Source organism: Giraffa tippelskirchi, chromosome 6 (assembly GCF_054371585.1).
Source record: "Giraffa tippelskirchi isolate mGirTip1 chromosome 6, T2T-mGirTip1v1.2.pri, whole genome shotgun sequence".
Lineage (NCBI taxonomy): Eukaryota > Metazoa > Chordata > Mammalia > Artiodactyla > Giraffidae > Giraffa > Giraffa tippelskirchi.
Genome location: NC_137280.1, coordinates 157,838,088 through 157,856,064, shown reverse-complemented (window position 1 = coordinate 157,856,064; position 17,977 = coordinate 157,838,088). Strand labels below are relative to the sequence as shown.

Genomic DNA, 17,977 nt, shown 5'->3' with positions numbered 1-17,977 from the left:
AAATTGGAGAAGTCAAGTAATTTTTACAGAGGAGGCAGAATTGATTTCCAGACCTAGTTTGCTGGCCTGTAGTCCATACACTATGGAAAACTGCCTCTGCTTTATAAATTTAACATCGGTAAACTTAGAAATCAACTTGCAAAGCTGTTGTGCATAGGAGCATTCATTGCTATGATTATAATATCCTCCTAATGTGTGGGTGGCACATAGTAGGAGCCTATAAATCCCTCACCATTTCCCCTTATAATTGGAAATTTTTTTTCTTATTTTAAAAAGAGCAATAGAAGACCTCACATGGAATCTATTTAAAGAGTGCACTTCATTTTTGGTAAACATATTTACAGTATTGGACCTCATTTCACAGGAAATGCTCTCCTCCTGTTGATGCTTATGACAATTCTCTCTACAACAGCAGTGAAGACTATACACACATAACAATAATTTTAGAGCAGAAACATATCAATCACAATTTGTACATATAATTTTGGAAGACACAGTGTGCTGTACAGTGTCTCCAAGGAATATGTTTGTTCTGCAAGGAGATAAAGTACAGCTCTATAATAAACGTCCCTGAATAGATCATCACTGTGTTCCACATTGCACTCAACAGCTCCTAGCCAAAGAGGACCTTGACCTGTATAAATTTGACAACTCTGAAACATTTGGAATCCTCACGCCTATTCCAAAAGATTTCTCTTTCATACAACTAACACCAGGCTCTCATTTTCTTAGTACGACTATGCTCAGCTTCCATCTCCAAAGTTTAACTTGGGATCATGTCAGGTCAGCGTATTAACACCCGTCTCCCCCAGTTACCCTATTCAACACTGGGAAGTATTTACATAAATTGTAACCTATGTCTAATAGCATCCTCAGAATCCATGTCATGGGACTAACTTATAATGAGGTATAAGTTGGCTTTCTCCAGTAAAACTAAATCTTCTTGGCTAACATCCAAGACATAGTTGTCTTGTATCAAATTCTGCTCCAGAGAATGTGGTCATACAAGTGTCGACAACAGTAAATAAATCTCCAGCTCCAGTGAAACAGTAATTTTAATAAAATATTAATTTATTGTCTACAATGCTTTGCCGTTTTTAAAGAGATTTCAAACATATTAATTCACTCTTCCCAGCAACCCAGTGTAATAGATAGAATAGAAATTTCACTCACATTTTACTCATAAAGAAACTAAGACTTTGAGACAATAAGCAGCCTGTCTCAGATTAGACACCTGGAAAGAATTAAATATGCTTTCAAGTTGAGGATTTCTGACTCTTTTTTCCAGAGCTCTTCTCACCACACCATTAAGTCTAAGTAGAAAAGTTGAAGTGAGATCACTCATACATTTGTGGGTAAAATGTAAGTACAGTATTTTCTTTAGGGCCACATATAAAAGAAATCTTGGAATCATTCTTTGTATGGAAATACAATTTGTCCTGAAACTGTCAAAGTTTCATTCTTCTCAGAGTACATTCAACAATTTTTCTGGAAGATTTTTTCAGCATATCAAAAAGCTTTAAAATTATGACTAATAAAGGGAAACTTGTCCAACCAGCTATTAAACAACATTGTAAAATTAACAGTAATTTAAAAAAAATATGATACTGGTATAAGATTAGCATGGAACAGTTCAAAAACAAACCCAAATCTATTAAAGAACTTGCAATTTTCCAAAGGAAATAAAGGTGGAAAAGTTAAATTATTCAAAAATTGCTGTTAGAAAAATGATCCTTCTTTTTATCTCTCTCAAAACAGAGAATGAAATATATTCCAAGTGGCTTAAAGAATTAAATAAAATATATAATATTTAACAAATTGAGATTACTGAGTATAGTTGTGCAAGCTGTATGCTCTACAACTAGGGGTTTATATTCATGTAAACAATAATGTGAATGGCACACCCTCTTGGGTGAGCACCCTAATGTAAAAATGTAGCTAATTTTTGATTGGGGAAGGATTTTTTAAAATGAGAAAGCAACATAAAAACCACATAAAAATAGAGTGATAGAAATAACCACATAAACACATTTCAGTACATCAAACATCATAAAACTAAAAGATAAGCAAGAATGGTAAAAACATTTGCAACAAATATGATAATCTCATAGGATTTATGTATTAAATACATATAAAAATGTAATGACATAAAATTTAACTTTTATAACACTTAAATCCCAACACCACCATTTATTACTTGTATAAATTAGGGTAATGCTAAAAGGTATAACAAAAAGACCCCAAAATGTAAAATGGCTCAAACATAGTATAAACAAACATTCTTAACCTTTCTGTACCAGGGCCACATTAGCAGTTTGGTAGACCTTTTCTCAGAACATTGTTTTTAAATACATAAAATAAAATTTAAAAGATTTCAACAGAACCAATTGTATTGAAATGTAGCTATAAAATATTAAAATAACTTGTGACATGATAATAAAGGTGCTTCTTTAATGAAACATGAAATAACCAAATATAATATCAGGTTTAATTTCCACCATAATTTCAAGGTCTTGCTGAGTATGAACTAAATTTGATACCTGCTACAATTGTAGGATGATATAAAAATACCTGTCACACTTACTACTGATACTACTAGTTTGTGGCCTACATTTGTAATAGAAGAAAATGCTAAATTGCAGTTAAGTAGAAATAACATTTTTTCCTCATTCCATGTTCACAAACCCATAAATTTTCTCTATGGATGCCATAGAGATCCATGAACCTCATGTGAAGGACCACTGCCATGGATGTTTCTTTCCTGCTCATGTCATGTCCCCGCACAGAAAGACAGAGCAGGCGTGCAGGCATCAGCTGAAGGCAGTCTCAGGGAGTGATCCAAGGACCAGCTGAAGGAGGCTTGCCGTGTTCCTAAGTTTCCACCATTGTTCCCATCTCAGTCAGCCAGAAGAGGAAATAGACATGGAGAGACACATGTCAGAAACTTTTATGGGCTAAGCCTGGAATTGGTGCACATCATATTCTACTGACTAGAACTTGGCCATATGAACACACCTATCTGGCAAGGGAGATTGGGATATATAGATAAGATGTATGATCAGGAAGACGAGGAGAACATGGGCTTTGATGAGAAGGTAGTGTTAATAGCCTTTGCCAAATCATCTATCAAATTAGCAATTAACAACCATCTGCAATGAGATAAAGCTAGAGTGAAGATCGAGAACTGTCTGGAAATCAACTGTGTAAAAAAAACATTTTGGAGAGCAAACCATCAAAATGAATTAAAGGTTTTAAGATTGATCTTATCCCTTGATCCATTAATTTAATTTCTATGATTTTTCTTAAGAATATTGTACAATTGAAGGAAAAGCTGCACACACTAGTCATAGCCACATTAACTTAGATAACAATGTGGTTATTACAAAAGATAAATGCAATAACCAAAATAAATTAGCATTGTCAAGGAAATTGAGGTATGTCCATATGATAGACTATTATGAATTTTAGTAAATGATAGCTGAAATTTCTTGAATGAGGGTAAATGCTAGATGTTGTGCCAGTCACTTTATATGCCTTAGATCCTGGCATCTACCCCATGAGATACTTTCCTTGATCCCCTTTTATATGTGAAAAAATTTGAATCTCAGCTAGACTAAATCCTCTGTTGAGGATTATACAGCACTGTTTTAGTCTTTGCTGGTTGTACATCTAAAATTCACTCTCTTTTCTTCCCTACTAACAGAACTCTGATTTTGTTTGGGGTTGTAATGTACTCAGCTAAAAATACTTAACCATCAGACTGAGTAGCACAGTTGAGGCTGCCATGTGCCTAATTATGGTCAATGCAATTTAAGCAGAGATGGCTATTCTAATGAAAGACTCAACTGGAATAAGCGTTTTCAAACTTTTGGCCTTCAGCTTTCCTCTTCCTTCTCTCAAGTAAGCATATGAAACCTGTGTATGTAGCAGTCATCTTGTAACCATGGCTGAAAACCACAGCCTAAAAATGGCAGGACAGGAGGTAAGGAGAAGCCTGGACCTTGATGCAATTCTTGAGGATTGCACCAGCCCACATTTTCCCAAGACCCTTAACATTGTTTGATTAGGTCACAGAAATTAATTTTTTTTTTTTATTGCATGCAACCAAACATAATTCTATCTCTACGACTGGTCAGTGGCAAAATCAGACGTAAGGCCAGACCTTGATGCTGGGAAAGATTGAAGGCCGGAGGAGAAGGGGATGACAGAGGATGAGATGGTTGGACGGCATCACCAACTCAATGGACATAAGTTTGAGTAAATTCTGGGAGTTGGTGATGGACAGGGAAGTCTGGTGTGCTGCAGTCCATGGGGTCACAAAGAGTAGGACACGACCGAGTTACTGAACTGAACTGAAACTCAGATCTGTGTGACTCAAAGGCCTCTTAAGTACAATTACATGCTAATTTTGTGCTTGTTCTTTCATGTTGACTTTGAAAAGCAGGATGCTAAAATCATATATGTAGTGTGATCTCAAGTATATTAATACATATATATATATATATACACACACATAGAATATTGGAAAAGAAGAGATCAAAACTTTGATAATGGTTATCTCTGGGTGGCAGGATTGTAAGGGTTAATTTTTAAAATAAATTTATAAGAGGATTTTATTATTATAAATGTAATACATGCTTATTGTGGATAATTTGCAATTTAAAGGACAGAATAAAGGAAAAAATAAAATGTACTAACTTACAATTTTCCCTACATTTATATTTTCAAATTGTAGGTGCTATTTTGTATCCTGCTGTTTTTACTTACTATTAAAGCAATTCTCATTGTTATTAAATATTTTAGAAATATCATGTTAACAGCTGCCTGTTATTCTAGCATGTGGATGAATATAAATTGTTAAAACATTTTTCGGTTGTTGAAATTGTTAATTAGTTTACGATTTTCTGTATTGAAAGAATATTCTGAAAACACTTATGTTTGTAAATCTTGGTCTTTTTACTGATTGTTTCCCTGACATAAATTCTCAGAAGTCTGACTTCTGAGAATCTTTGTTGCTTTTGCTATGAACTTTTAGATCAGTTCTTCAGAAATATTGCACAAGGACTTGCACTGGGCATGTGTGAGGGTGCTCTATCATGTGGGGGCCTGAAGGTGCCCTCGCACCGTTCCTCATCTCCAGCTGATTGCTTTCAAGCAACTGGTTAAGTGAATTTCCAGAGTGTATTATTTTATGTTAGTTAAAATATCTCTTGCAAATGGGTGAGGAAATTACTGATTGAACAAAATATGCTTATAACTTGTATGTAGGAAAATGGCAGAGCTGAAATTCCAACTACTTCAAGAAGGACTTCTTTGTCAGCCATATTGTAAGGGAATTTGGAGATAATAAAATCAGATGAAATAAGGAGTTAAAAATAGACTCCCAAAAGATGAGTACTGAAATCAAGATTTCCTCCATTATAATGAACAACTCACCTTTCCCTAAATGTCTAAATGTACTTTTTTCCTTAAAACAGTCGATGATAGTGAAAGATATATATGAATATAAATAAATATTTCTACATTGAATTTATATTTTTGAAGTTTTGTAATTAATGAGGTGCATGGTCAAAAGCACAGGGAGCAGTTTTAAAATTAAGTAATTTATATTACTGGTTCTATTTCTACGATAGTAATTCCTTTAATAAAAATAAAAAGCTTCTAATGACCTCAAAATAATTACTTTCTACTATGTATGTTCCCTGGTGGCTTAGCCAGGAAAGAATCTGCCTGCAATGCAGGGCACCCATGTTCAGTCCCTGGGTCAGGAAGATCCCCTGGAGAAGGGAATGGCTACCCGCTCCAGCATTCTTGCCTAGAGAATTCCATGGACAGAGAGGCCTGGCAGGCCACATACAGTATATGGGGTTGCAAAGAGTCAGACACGACTGAGCCACCGACACTTATACATGTTCAATACGTAAGTGTAGTGAGCTGATATTTAATATAGCCAATATTGTTGTTTAGTTGCTCAGTTGCATACGACTCTGCAACCACATGGATTGCAGCACACTAGGCCTCCCTGTCCCTCACCATCTACCAGAGTTTGCCCAAGTTCATGTCCATTTCTTTGGTGATGTCATCCAGTCATCTCATCCTCTGAGCCAATATTGACAATATATTTCCATCTATCTACATTATTGACAACTTCATCATTTTTTTCTTATTGTACTTCAGTTTCATGGAATTGGATTAATCATAACCTGTATAGTTCATAATGTACTCTTATTACCAGTCAATGTGTGGCTTATGTTTTAGTTATTAATATTATTTAATTAGTTACTTTTAGTATATTAAACACTTATGAACCTACCAGCCAAAACAAAAGCTTGAAACTTGACAACAATCTTCTATATGGTTTTGTCCAAAAACCCATTCCTTTGCTACCAGATGGTTTCATTTTCATGAGAATATCAATATTTTTAATACTTTGTTTCATAAGTAACATCTCCACGTTTACCCAAATTTTGAAAGCTATTTTCTAATCTTCGTTTTAGTTTTCAGATGAACATTTTGATTCCTTCAAATTGAAATGGTAAAGTATTTTTCAGTTCTAGAGCCTCACCTAATGTCATATTTGAAATTCAGTTTAAGTAAACAGTTATGAAAATATTAAACAGGTGTGTGTGGCTTTGTAAACAAGCATATCTAAATGATATGTCCTTTCAGATCTAGCAAATATAAAATTGCCATGAATCCTCTCATTGGATCTAAGGTAATACAAGTCCAAAAGGGCTTATAACAATAATAGGCTTGTTTTAATTCAGTAAATATGTATCAAATATCTACCAAGTAGGAGGTATAGAGTTTGACATTGGTACTGGTAATGGTGGTGACTTAAAATGACTTGGATAATGGTTTGTCTCTAGTGAGTTTAAATTCTAAGAGAGAGCTCAGAAACAGAACCATACGTGGGGAAACTCACCATGTGAGAGGGGTAGCAGATTGGGTCAGTGGGAGAAGATGGGTTATTCAACATGTGATGCTGGAAAGATTGTTTAGTAATTATTACTAAGTAATGATTGGACTTATTACTTGACAATAAAAATTGGGATAATTTTATGTGTAAAAAATAAGTTGTACCTGTTTAACTCACACCAATCAAAAAAATTCTAATACAGGAGAGACAGATGTCAGCAAAAATGTGACTCAAGGTAACATAACGCAAATCCTAAATATTGAGTTTAAAAAAAGTTCAGGAAAACAATTACAATTTTGAAGTGTGGATGGTGTGAGAATCCAAGGAAAATGTAATGTATGAACTGGGCTTTCAAGGCTGAGTGGGATTAAAATAGGAGTAAGAGGCACAGGTAGAAATGCGGGAAGAATTGTTCCAAAAGGTTGTTTTCAAGCAAGGTGCCAAGTTCATCTTGGTTTGGTTGGTACTTTCCTATAAGTTAGCTTCCCTGATGGCTCAGAGGGTAAAGCATCTGCCTGCAGTGCAGGTGACTGGGGTTCAGTCCCTGGGTCGGGAAGATCCCCTGGAGAAAGAAATGGCAACCCTCTCCGGTATTCTTGCCTGGAGAATCCCACGGACAGAGGAGCCTGGTGGGCTACAGTCCAGGGGCCACAAAGAGTCGGACACGACTGAGCAACTTCACTTTCACTTTTTCACTTTTCCTGTAAGCACTGCAAGTCCCATGTGATGGGAAAAGGGCAAATCAGGACAGTTGGTCACCTCAAAACAAAGCCATGCATTCCCTACCACTCCTCCCAGTTTCCTAAGCAAAGAAACACGCATAGTCCCATAAACCCAGACAGCATGTGTCAGCTTTTGGAAACTGAACTCGGCTCACTGGCCCCTACCACTTGCTCTGAGAAGGGAGCTTCAGGATTTCAAAGTTCCTTGTGCTTCCTGGTTACGCATAGCAGCACTTCCCTTTAGGTTTACTCAGCCCCCAGGCTCCTCCACTGCTGAGAGGTCAAATGCTAGCCTTTGTTTGATGACCACCTTCCATTCTCCCAGCCTCTCCCTGCCTATTCCTGCTGAGCCTCCTGATTGTTCTTATCAACAATTTTGGCCCCTCAACCCCATCCTGATTCTCCGAATCCATCACCAGCCTGGTTCTTGTTTATCGAGTCTATCCACATACTAACGTAACATGCTTGTTGAGATAAAGCACTGTGGAGTCAGACATCCCCTTCTGCCTGTTTTATTTTGTGTCCATCTCTGCCTCTTACTCTCCACAGGAATTTACCAACAGAATTAACTTCTCTGAACCTGTTTTCTCAGCTGGAAAATAGGAGATACTGTCACCTCCTATTCCATATTACTCATGAAATACTGTTTTTAAAAAAGGAACAAGATTTTCAGAATTGTATATACAGTATGAATACACTTTTATGTATATAAAGTCGTTTTTTGCGTATGAATGTTTATAAATGCAATGAAAAGAAGAAGAAAACCAAACTCTAAAAATGGTTAGCTTTCAGCAGGGATATGAAAAAGGGGAGAAATGTTAATAAGCAAATGATCTCCACACTCTTATCTTTGAATTGTGTGAATATTTTATGATAAACAGGTTATTTTGAAATTAAAATATAAGTGAAGACAGTACAAAAATGGACAAACATTAAAGTTTCATAGGGGAGTCAACACTTAAGTGAATCTCTGTGTGTGGGGAGATAAGAAAGGGGAGGATTTTCTAGGAAAATGAGTAGTGTGAGCCATGGAGTAGATAGCACAGTGCCGCCAGGACCCTGCAGAAACACAGTGAGAGCCATGTGAAGGGGAGGATCATAGGAAATGAGGCCAGAAAGATGGCCAGGGCTAGCTCTGGGTGCCCTTTGAAGGCCATACAATGCAATTTGAACTTTGTCCTCAAAGTAATGGGAAAGCATTGAGAAGTAAGAAGAATGGGAAAAAAAAATAATAGTAGCTGAATTTTAGAAAGGTTCTATATTGTGAATTATAGAGGTGGGCAAGACTATAGATTTTTTTTTTAATTTATTTATTTTTTCATTTATTTGGCTGTTCTGGGTCTTAGTTACAGCATGTGGGATCTGTAGTTGGTCTTTAATTGAGGCATGTGTGATCTAGGTGGATCCTGGGCTCCCTGCATTGGGAGCATGGAGTGTTAGCCCCTGGACCACCAGGGAAGTCTCAACACTGTAGATTTGAAACGGAAATCAGAAAAGTTTTCAATATTCACAAAAAGAGATGATGATTTATTAGTGGAGACAAAATAGCATGTCTTTTTATGCTGTGATTAAAATATTAATAGAGATTTATTGAGATCTTTGTTTCCAGCTAACATTTATTTTGCCAAGCTTAAAGCCTGGGTAAGAATTATAAATGGATATCTCATTTATTTCTTAAAACTTCATAAGGTATAAAAGTCTGTTAATATTTCTAATATTATAAATCAGTAAACAGAGACTCAGAGAGGTTAATATACTTGCCCAAGCACACCTAGCTGATAAATGGTGTGGCCAGAATCTGAGTCCATAGAACCTTGTTCCCTGGCCACACTTTGAAATGTTAGGTCATAAATCCTATCCTTAGAGTGTCATCAACATCAAAGAAAAGTTGTTCTGGACAGAATTAAACTGGCAAGGAAGACTTTAAGACTATAGCAATGGAGGGAGAGACTGAACTCAATTCCACTGAAATAGAGTGGAGGGCTTTTAAGTACTGGGGTAAGCTAGTGAAAAAAGTACCGAAGGGTGATAGGGGAAGGTTGGTCAGTGTGACTGGGCCATCTGTATCTGTTAATTGTTTCTTATTCAAGTTAGACTCCATCTTCCCACCAAGATGGGAAGTCAGAGACACTATGTTCCTCGGTGCTTATTGAAAAGGATGGCTCCTTGGTTCTTGAGGAAGACATTCTGGGTTATAAAGTTGTCAAGGGTCTAGAAGACTACTTATCACAAAGGCGCAGATAAGGAATTTATAACTGCAAATTTTCTAAAGCAAATGCTCAAAGAAAAGGTAAGGCCAGGGCCTCGTGTCAAATGAAGCCTGTCTAAAGTATAGTCAAGCTGAGAGGAACATTAAGATCTTCTTGATGATCAATTATTCTGGAGTATGGGATGCAGTAAAATGCAGTGTGTTAGCCTTAATCCTCTGGGGGAATTCCTCTGGAATGGCATATAAATCACTGATATATATAAAATCCATTTAAAATTATATTATACACATGTGTATGCTAAAAGTTAACACACCAATATACATTGCACAATATAATCCACATCATTAAAGTAAAATTTTCTATTTTATAGACATTTTAAAACAGTGGATATTAATGATAGAGATCATTTAATGTTATTAACTAAGATAACAGTCAATATATATTTTTTTTAATATTTGTTGTATGCCAGATATGAAGCTAAATTCTTTCTCATATAGTAAATACTTTCTCATATACTCCTAAGAACAGTCCTGGGAGGTAGTTACAATAATTATGTCCATTTTATGGGTGAGGAAACTGGTTCTGAGAAGGTCATATAATTTACAGTCTGTCTGAGCTCTAAGTAGGGCTGGCTACCTATGGCAACCCACTCCAGTATTCTTGCTGGGAAAATCCCATGGATGGAGGAGCCTGGCTGACTATAGTCCGTAGGATCACAAAGAGTTGGACATGACTGAACAACTGAGCACACACCTAGTCTGTGAGACCCAAGGCAAAATGAAAGTGTAGGACTTCTTGTTCAGAAATTATTGAGCATCATAAGGTGACAACAGAAATTAAACCAAACAAAGGGCCCTTCCAAGAACAGGGTACCCTATGACTGTGCAGGTCTTATGCCTGTCAAACTAGCCCCGCCCTTAAGTTAGTGCTTTCAACCTTTTGGCTGTTTTCCATCTTTCCTGAGTAAGTTACTCAGTATCAAGTTTGTTGGGGATAGTAGAGTTCATAAGTAGTGATCAGTTGGTCTTTTTAAATGCCTGGAGAAAAGAAACTTCCTCACAGTCAGGATTTGGATACTTAATTCTACCTGTATCAGCTTTCTATAAATAAACTGATGCTTTTGAACTGTGTTGTTGGAGAAGACTCTTGAGAGTCCCTTGGACAGCAAGGAGAGCCAGCCAGTCCACCCTAAAGGAAATCAGTCCTGAATATTCATTGAAAGGACTGATGCTGAAGCTGAAACTCCAATACTTCGGCCACCTGATGTGAAGAACTGACTCACTAGAAAACACCCTGATGCTGGGAAAGATTGAAGGTGGGAGGAGAAGGGGACAACAGAGGATGAGATGGTTGGATGGCATCACCAACTCGATGGACATGAGTTTGAGTAAGCTCCGGGAGTTGGTGATGGACAGGGAAGCCTGGCGTGCTGCAGTCCATGGGGTTGCAAAGAGTCGTACACGACTGAGTGACTGAACTGAACTATATCACACAGCTTATCAGTGAGCATCAAAGTATTAGAAGACATGAGACTCTACTGATCCTGTCTGAAAATAGTAAATATCTGGAACAAAGGAGGATCTTCCCCTACAAAGGAAAACTATAGCTAAATACTAGCCTATATTCTGTGGTCACCTGATGTGAATAGCCGACTCATTGGAAAAAGTCCCTGATGCTGGCAAAGATTGAGGGCAGAAGGAGAAGAGAGCATCAGAGGATGAGATGGGTGGATGGTATCACTGATGCAACAGACATGAACTTGGGCAAACTTTGGGAGATGGTGAGGCACGGGGAAGCCTGGTGTGCTGCAGTCCATGGGGTTGCAAAACGTTGGACATGACTGGGCAACTGAACAACAGCATACTATGGCCCCTTTCACAATATATTACTCTGTCTGATTAGAACTAAACGGATGACATCATGATATATTTAGATGACAAAGAATATTAGCAATACAAACAAAAAGTGTTTTTTCATCATTAAAGAGAAAGATATATGATAGTACTGAGGCTACTACCAGAAGATGAGTATATTAGTACTAAATTTTTAAAAACTTATTCATACTGAAGCCCAGCATGGTTGAGTAGCATTAAATGAAGATGCTTTCCAGAGTAAAATTGCTTTATTCCCAGAGTTGAGTACTGTCCAAAGTGACTATTATTCTCACTACATGAATTATTGTGGCTTAAGTAACATTTTATTGTAAATGGCACCTACAGAGAGTAGTAGATTCAGATTTCATTATAAAAGAGGTTAGTTTTCATTGTGAAAGTTCTCTTTGCTTTTTGATAGAGATGAAACCAATATGAAGCTAGTGAAAATGAAAGTGTTAGTCGCTCTGTTGTCTCCAGTTCTTTGCGACTCCGTGGACTGTAGCCCACCAGGCTCCTATGTCCGTGGAATTCTCCAAGCAAGAATACTGGAGTGGGTAGCCATGCCCTTTTCCAAGGAATCTTCCTGACCCAGGGATCAAATCCGGGTCTCCTACATTGCAGGCAGATTCTTTACCGTCTAAGCCACCAGGGAAGCCCCAACATAAACCAAAGATGATATCAAATGTAAATAGAGGTAAAGATTATACATATGAAGTTCTTTTTAAGATCAGCTCCTTGAAACACTTATATGAATTCTACAATCAAAAATTTGTCATTTGGAGAGCTTCCCTGGTTTCTCAGTGGTAAAGAATCTGCCTGCCAACACAGGGGAAATGAGTTCGATCCCTGATCTGGGAAGATCCCACATGCCGTGGAGAAACTAAGCCCACGTGCCCCAACTCCTGAGTCCCCACTCACCACAACTAGAGACGAAGCCTTGCAGCAGTGAAGACCCAGCACAGCCATAAATAAATAAATATTATTTAAAAAATAAAATTTTTCACTGGGATAGACAAGAGGATGTTGTTAGGGTAACATGTATTCATTGACTGTTTGGCATTTTGTGTCATTTAAAAAAAAAATGACTTGTCTTCCCATCTGAATGTATTAACAAAATGTTAAGCAAATTTCTTAAATATCATTATGATCCTAGTCTTAAATATAAATATTTTTCTTCAAAAACATGCAATTATCTTATGTATTATAGTTTTTAAATAACTTTACTAAGATATAATTGGCATGTAATAAACTACACATACTTGAAGCATAGAACTTAAGTTTTGAAATATGTATTTACCCATGAGAATATCACAAAAAGCAAGACAGTAAACATATCTAGTCCTCCTCAGAATTTCCCCCTGCTCCTCAGTAGCCTCTCACTTCCTCATACCCAATCTATTCTTACCTTATTCTCCAGACAGTCATTAATCTGCTTTCTGTCACTGGAAATTCATTTGCAATTTTTAAAGAATTTTGTATAAATGGAATAATACAATATATACCCCTTTTATTAAACATAATAGTTTGAGATTCATCCACATTGTAGCTTGAATCAGTAATTCATTCCTATTAATCACTGAATAGTATTCTACTGTATGGAATATAATTTTTATTTATCTGTTCACCCATGAACATTTGTGTTGTTTCCAGTTTGGGGCTATTACATATAAAACTTCTGTGAACATTTTGCATATTAAAATTTGATGAACAGCTGTATTTGTTTTTCTTGAGTAGATACTTAGCATGAAATGAATGAATCATTTTATAGATGTATATTTAGAATTTTAAGAAACTACCAAACTATTTACCAAAGTGGATAAACCATTTTTTATATCCCAACCAGCCATGTAAGAGAGTTCCAGTTGCTCCACATGCTTGCCAACACTTGTAGTAAATGCAATCTATATCTTCTATTTAAAAGGTAGAATCTTAGTATTCACATCAGATAATATTTATTGATAATAAACATATGGAGTACAATTCGTTTGAAGAGGTCAGAGGACAGAGGCAAATATCTATATTTCAAAGGCATCTTGAGAAATCTGTCAGCTTTCTGTTAATTTTCCTTGTCTCAGTAGCCAGAATAAAAATGATCATGACAAATTTTAAATAGACATTATTATAGCAATAGCTACTCTTTATTTATGAATATAGGGGTCACAAATAAGTCCATCAGAACTATAGGTAAAGGTCCAAAAGGAAACAAATTAGAGTAAGTACAACGTCTCAGAATATAGGACTATAACTAGTGTGGTTCAGTTATATGCATCAGCTGAGTCAAGTGTCTATGTGAGAAGGACATTGTGATTAGGTTAGGGTGGCATTATTTTTGATCTCTTAAATGTATTTGTATTGGACTCAAAATAATCTAATCATTAGCCAGACCAGTGAGACCAATAATTTTGGTTTAGCTTCTATCAAAGAACAGAGTGTGCATTTGTAAAGATACAAACTAGATATAAGATCTAATTTCAAAATTTATAAGAGGTAAGAGTCAGAAAATATCTGGTGTATTTTTCTCTTACTGGTTGAACTGAAACACACATGGATCAACTCATGAGTAGTGCCATGTGGATGGTGTTCACAATCCAAGGGTTTTGGCCCTTACAAAGCAACTGAATATAAACAGTGCTTATTCAGGTGTCTCTTATCAGTGGTGAAGGGGTTACAGTCATCTTTCCTCATCTTCTTGAGTGCTGTTAGCAGTGATATATGCCTACCTATTGGAGAAGGAAATGGCAACCCACTCCAGTGGTCTTGCCTGGAGAATCCCAGGGATGGGGGAGCCTGGTGGGCTGCCGTCTATGGGGTCGCACAAAGTCGGACATGACTGAAGCGACTTAGCAGCAGCAGCAGCATGCCTATCTAGCTCCATTTTTAGAAGTTGAATTGTATGATGAAATTCAATTCCTAATTTATTTCATCATGATTATAAAGTGTAATCATTGACTCCTATGATCTTGCAGTTATCAGAGATAAAAAATAGCTCCTGAGAAAGTCCACTTTGGTTGGAGAGTGTTTGGGTTTTATTTTTTAAGATTTATTTGTTTATTTTTTACTGTGGTGGGTCTTCGTTGCTGCATGTCGGCTTTCTCTAGTGGCAGGTGGGGTCTACTGTTTGTTGTGGTGCGCCAGCTTCTCACTGCAGTGGCTTCTCTTGCTGCAGAGCACAGGCTCTGGAGACATGGGCTTCAGTAGTTGCAGCTCACGGGCTCTAGAGCGTGCGCTCAGTAGCTGTGGCACAGAGGCTTAGTTGCTCCATGGAATGTGGGGTCTTCCCGGACTAGGGATCTAATCAGTGTCCCTTACATTGCAAGACAGATTCTTAACCCCGGACCACCAAGGAAGTCCTTGGAGAGTGTTGAATAGATAGAAGGTGCTTCTTTTTATGGTGCTGAAATTTATCTCCTGACCGTTTCTTTTCAGCTCATGGAAGATTTCCTACTGCTGAAAAAGATGTTTACTGAAAGAAGGGTGTAGAAATGTCATGAAGAGAATGTGAGTTTGACTTATACTTCTACCACTTACTTTACTTTTTTTTTTTTACAAGTCCTAGGTAGTATTTATCTTCTTGAACCTCTGTTTCTTTACCTCATGAAGTAGAGATACTAACAACTACATCTTAGAGTTGTTTGAATCCCAAATGAAATTATTATAATGCACAGTCCCTATTTACTAACCACTAGTTCCACCTATGTTACCTTTTTCACCCCAGTGAACCTGATAACCTAGCTTAGCTTAGATCAGGCTTTGTCTTGGCAAAATATATTATTGCTGATACTCTTTGATAATGTTTCATTTTTAGTAACTTTCAACATTGATATTTTTAGTGAGAAGTGAGTGTTTAAATTTGAGTGCTTCCAAATAATCTATTTTATTCATTAGTTCCTTTTTAGTCTTTAACTTCTAAAATTGCAAAGAATGCCTAAGTAAGAGCTATCATGTAAAAAACAAACAAGAATTTTACATAATGGCCTGTTAAATATTTGTACCCTTCTTTTGGCTACAAAAGGCTAGCTACAATTGTTTCAGTGCCTATCTATCTATCTGTCTACCTATCTATCTGTATCATCTCCAAATGATTTACCTCTGACTGTGATCACAAATCAGCCATATTCCAAATAGATGTTCACAGTGGAATCAACAATAAATACATTAAATACTAGTTTTGTTGACTACAGAAGAACTGGGATAAACTCACCAAACCCAATGAGAAAATTAGTGATGTATATTTATCTGTCTGATGCAATAGTGCCTGTGTGTGAAATATCCGAACTCTCATTGCATGGCTACTGTCAGAATCTGTTGACAACATACTTAATCACTGAATTCTCTTTGTTTGGGAAGCTTCACTCATTTTCACTGATATTTTCTTTTTAAATATATCTTACTCGTGCCTTTCAAGCTATCCACAAAGCTGTCAATTTTCTGATATGCTCTTCTTTCTCTGAATGTCTACTTTCCTGATGGTACCCAATAACTAAAAAATAAGTAAAACTAGTGCTAGGACTCTAAGAGAATCCTTTCAACTTAACCAGTCTGATTTTATAAATTTTTAAGTGGTCAATTTTTTTGTTTTTCTTACTATAATTAAAATTGCCAGTTACCAAGGAGACAAGTGAAAGTCTAAGGCAAAGCAAACACAGAAATATTCAATATTTGTGGTTTACAATCCAGATAATTTACACTGTTCACAAAATTATGATCATCATAATAACTATCACTCTATATTTTCTCCCTCCACCTCTTGATTAGAGACTTATAAGAATTGCTAGCCATCAATAAGAATTCTTTATAAAGGATTCTGTGACTCCCTTTATCCTCTGACAAGTCAAGTCTTTTAAGGAAAGCTGTCTTTTCTCAGGATGAAGTGAGAACGTTTTATTTAATGCCTCGATGTGTGAATGTTGTCACTGTGAATTTCATCTGCTCTGTGTGCCAACTCTGAACAAAACACTACACACCATACCTCCTACGTCAGCAATTCCTGTCAGTTCTAACTGCTGATTATTTGCTGAATTTGGCCCCTTTTGACACCTCATTCTTACTCCTATAGTCCAGTCTACTTTATTTCTCACCTAGATTACCTTTGTCATCGGTTACCTGGTCTCCCAGTTTCCATTTAGGCTCGCAAATATTCTATTCTTTCACCTATCGCCAGAATAGCAATTCAGTGTGTTATATGATAGCATTGTAACCACAGGAACTAGAGTCCTCTGCACACAAGGACTTCGGATCTTTTCATACCATGAATTTAGATGTAAGAAAATAATGGAGAAATAGAAGGCAAGATCACTAAGAGTGGAAATAGAAATGAGAAATAGCAAATATAAAGTGAGAAGTAATAAGTACCATGTAAAGCAAGTGTCTTAGGCCTTTGCATAGAAATAGGGATCAAAAAGCAAAGGACCAAAAGAAATAAGATTACCAAAAACAAATTAAAAGAAGCTCAGGAACATAACCACCTACTCCATTTCTGAATTTGCTGTTGACCGTTATTTGTTGACTGAAGGAAAGTCTGTTTCAACTGAACATCTCAACACTTCCTTGTATTCCATTTTGTTGAGATAAACACACGCATGTACAAGGAAGGAATTGTCTTACCATTGGTAGATTAAGAATCACCTTAAGTTTGATGTTTTGATTATCCTGATATCATGAATACAGCAAATGGCAGATGAAAGTTATATAGGCATATTGCCTACAAGTAATGTATTTCAATGTAGTGTATGAGTTAGCTCCAGAGATCAAATTCAGTAGAATGTATTTCCGTAGGGGCAGATTTTTTTTTTCATCATTCACCTCAAGCACCTAGAAGGGTGCCTGGCATATTGCATGTACTCACAGATTATTTATTAGATGCATGAATAAGTCTAGCAAGAAAAAACTGGTTCAATCACTGACCTAAAAGCAAAGCGTGTATTGTCTATAGTGTTTACACAGGGTTAAAATATCAATTATCCATTTTAGTTGAGAAAAATATGGACTGCTCTAAGTAGAGATGAAGTTCAGAATTCAAAATTCAATCATACCTATCATATTTACTATAGAAATAACCTAATTTTTTATTTTAAGGTTTCAGTATAAAGCATTTGAAAGTATGTTCCCTTATGTTTACCCCCTTTCTACTTTTAAAAAGTGAATTAAAAAGTCTAATTAAGCATGACTGCATTCATATTATGAAGGGCTGTCAATATTAACCTGGGATCCACATGAGAAAACAGAAATCATACAGGCTTTTGCATTAGACTG

The 17,977-nt window shown here is 36.4% G+C and overlaps 1 protein-coding gene across 17 annotated transcripts in view; it reads left to right on the top strand.

The window, feature by feature from the left end:
* CCNH (cyclin H) overlaps positions 1-17,977 on the top strand; it is a 375,519-nt gene that overhangs the window by 113,832 nt on the left and 243,710 nt on the right. For all 17 annotated transcript variants that reach the window (XR_014057583.1, XM_081503963.1, XM_081503969.1 and 14 more), the window contains one exon: positions 15,152-15,223. The gene's annotated coding sequence lies outside the window, so the exon portion shown is untranslated. The remainder of the gene's footprint in view (positions 1-15,151; positions 15,224-17,977) is intronic.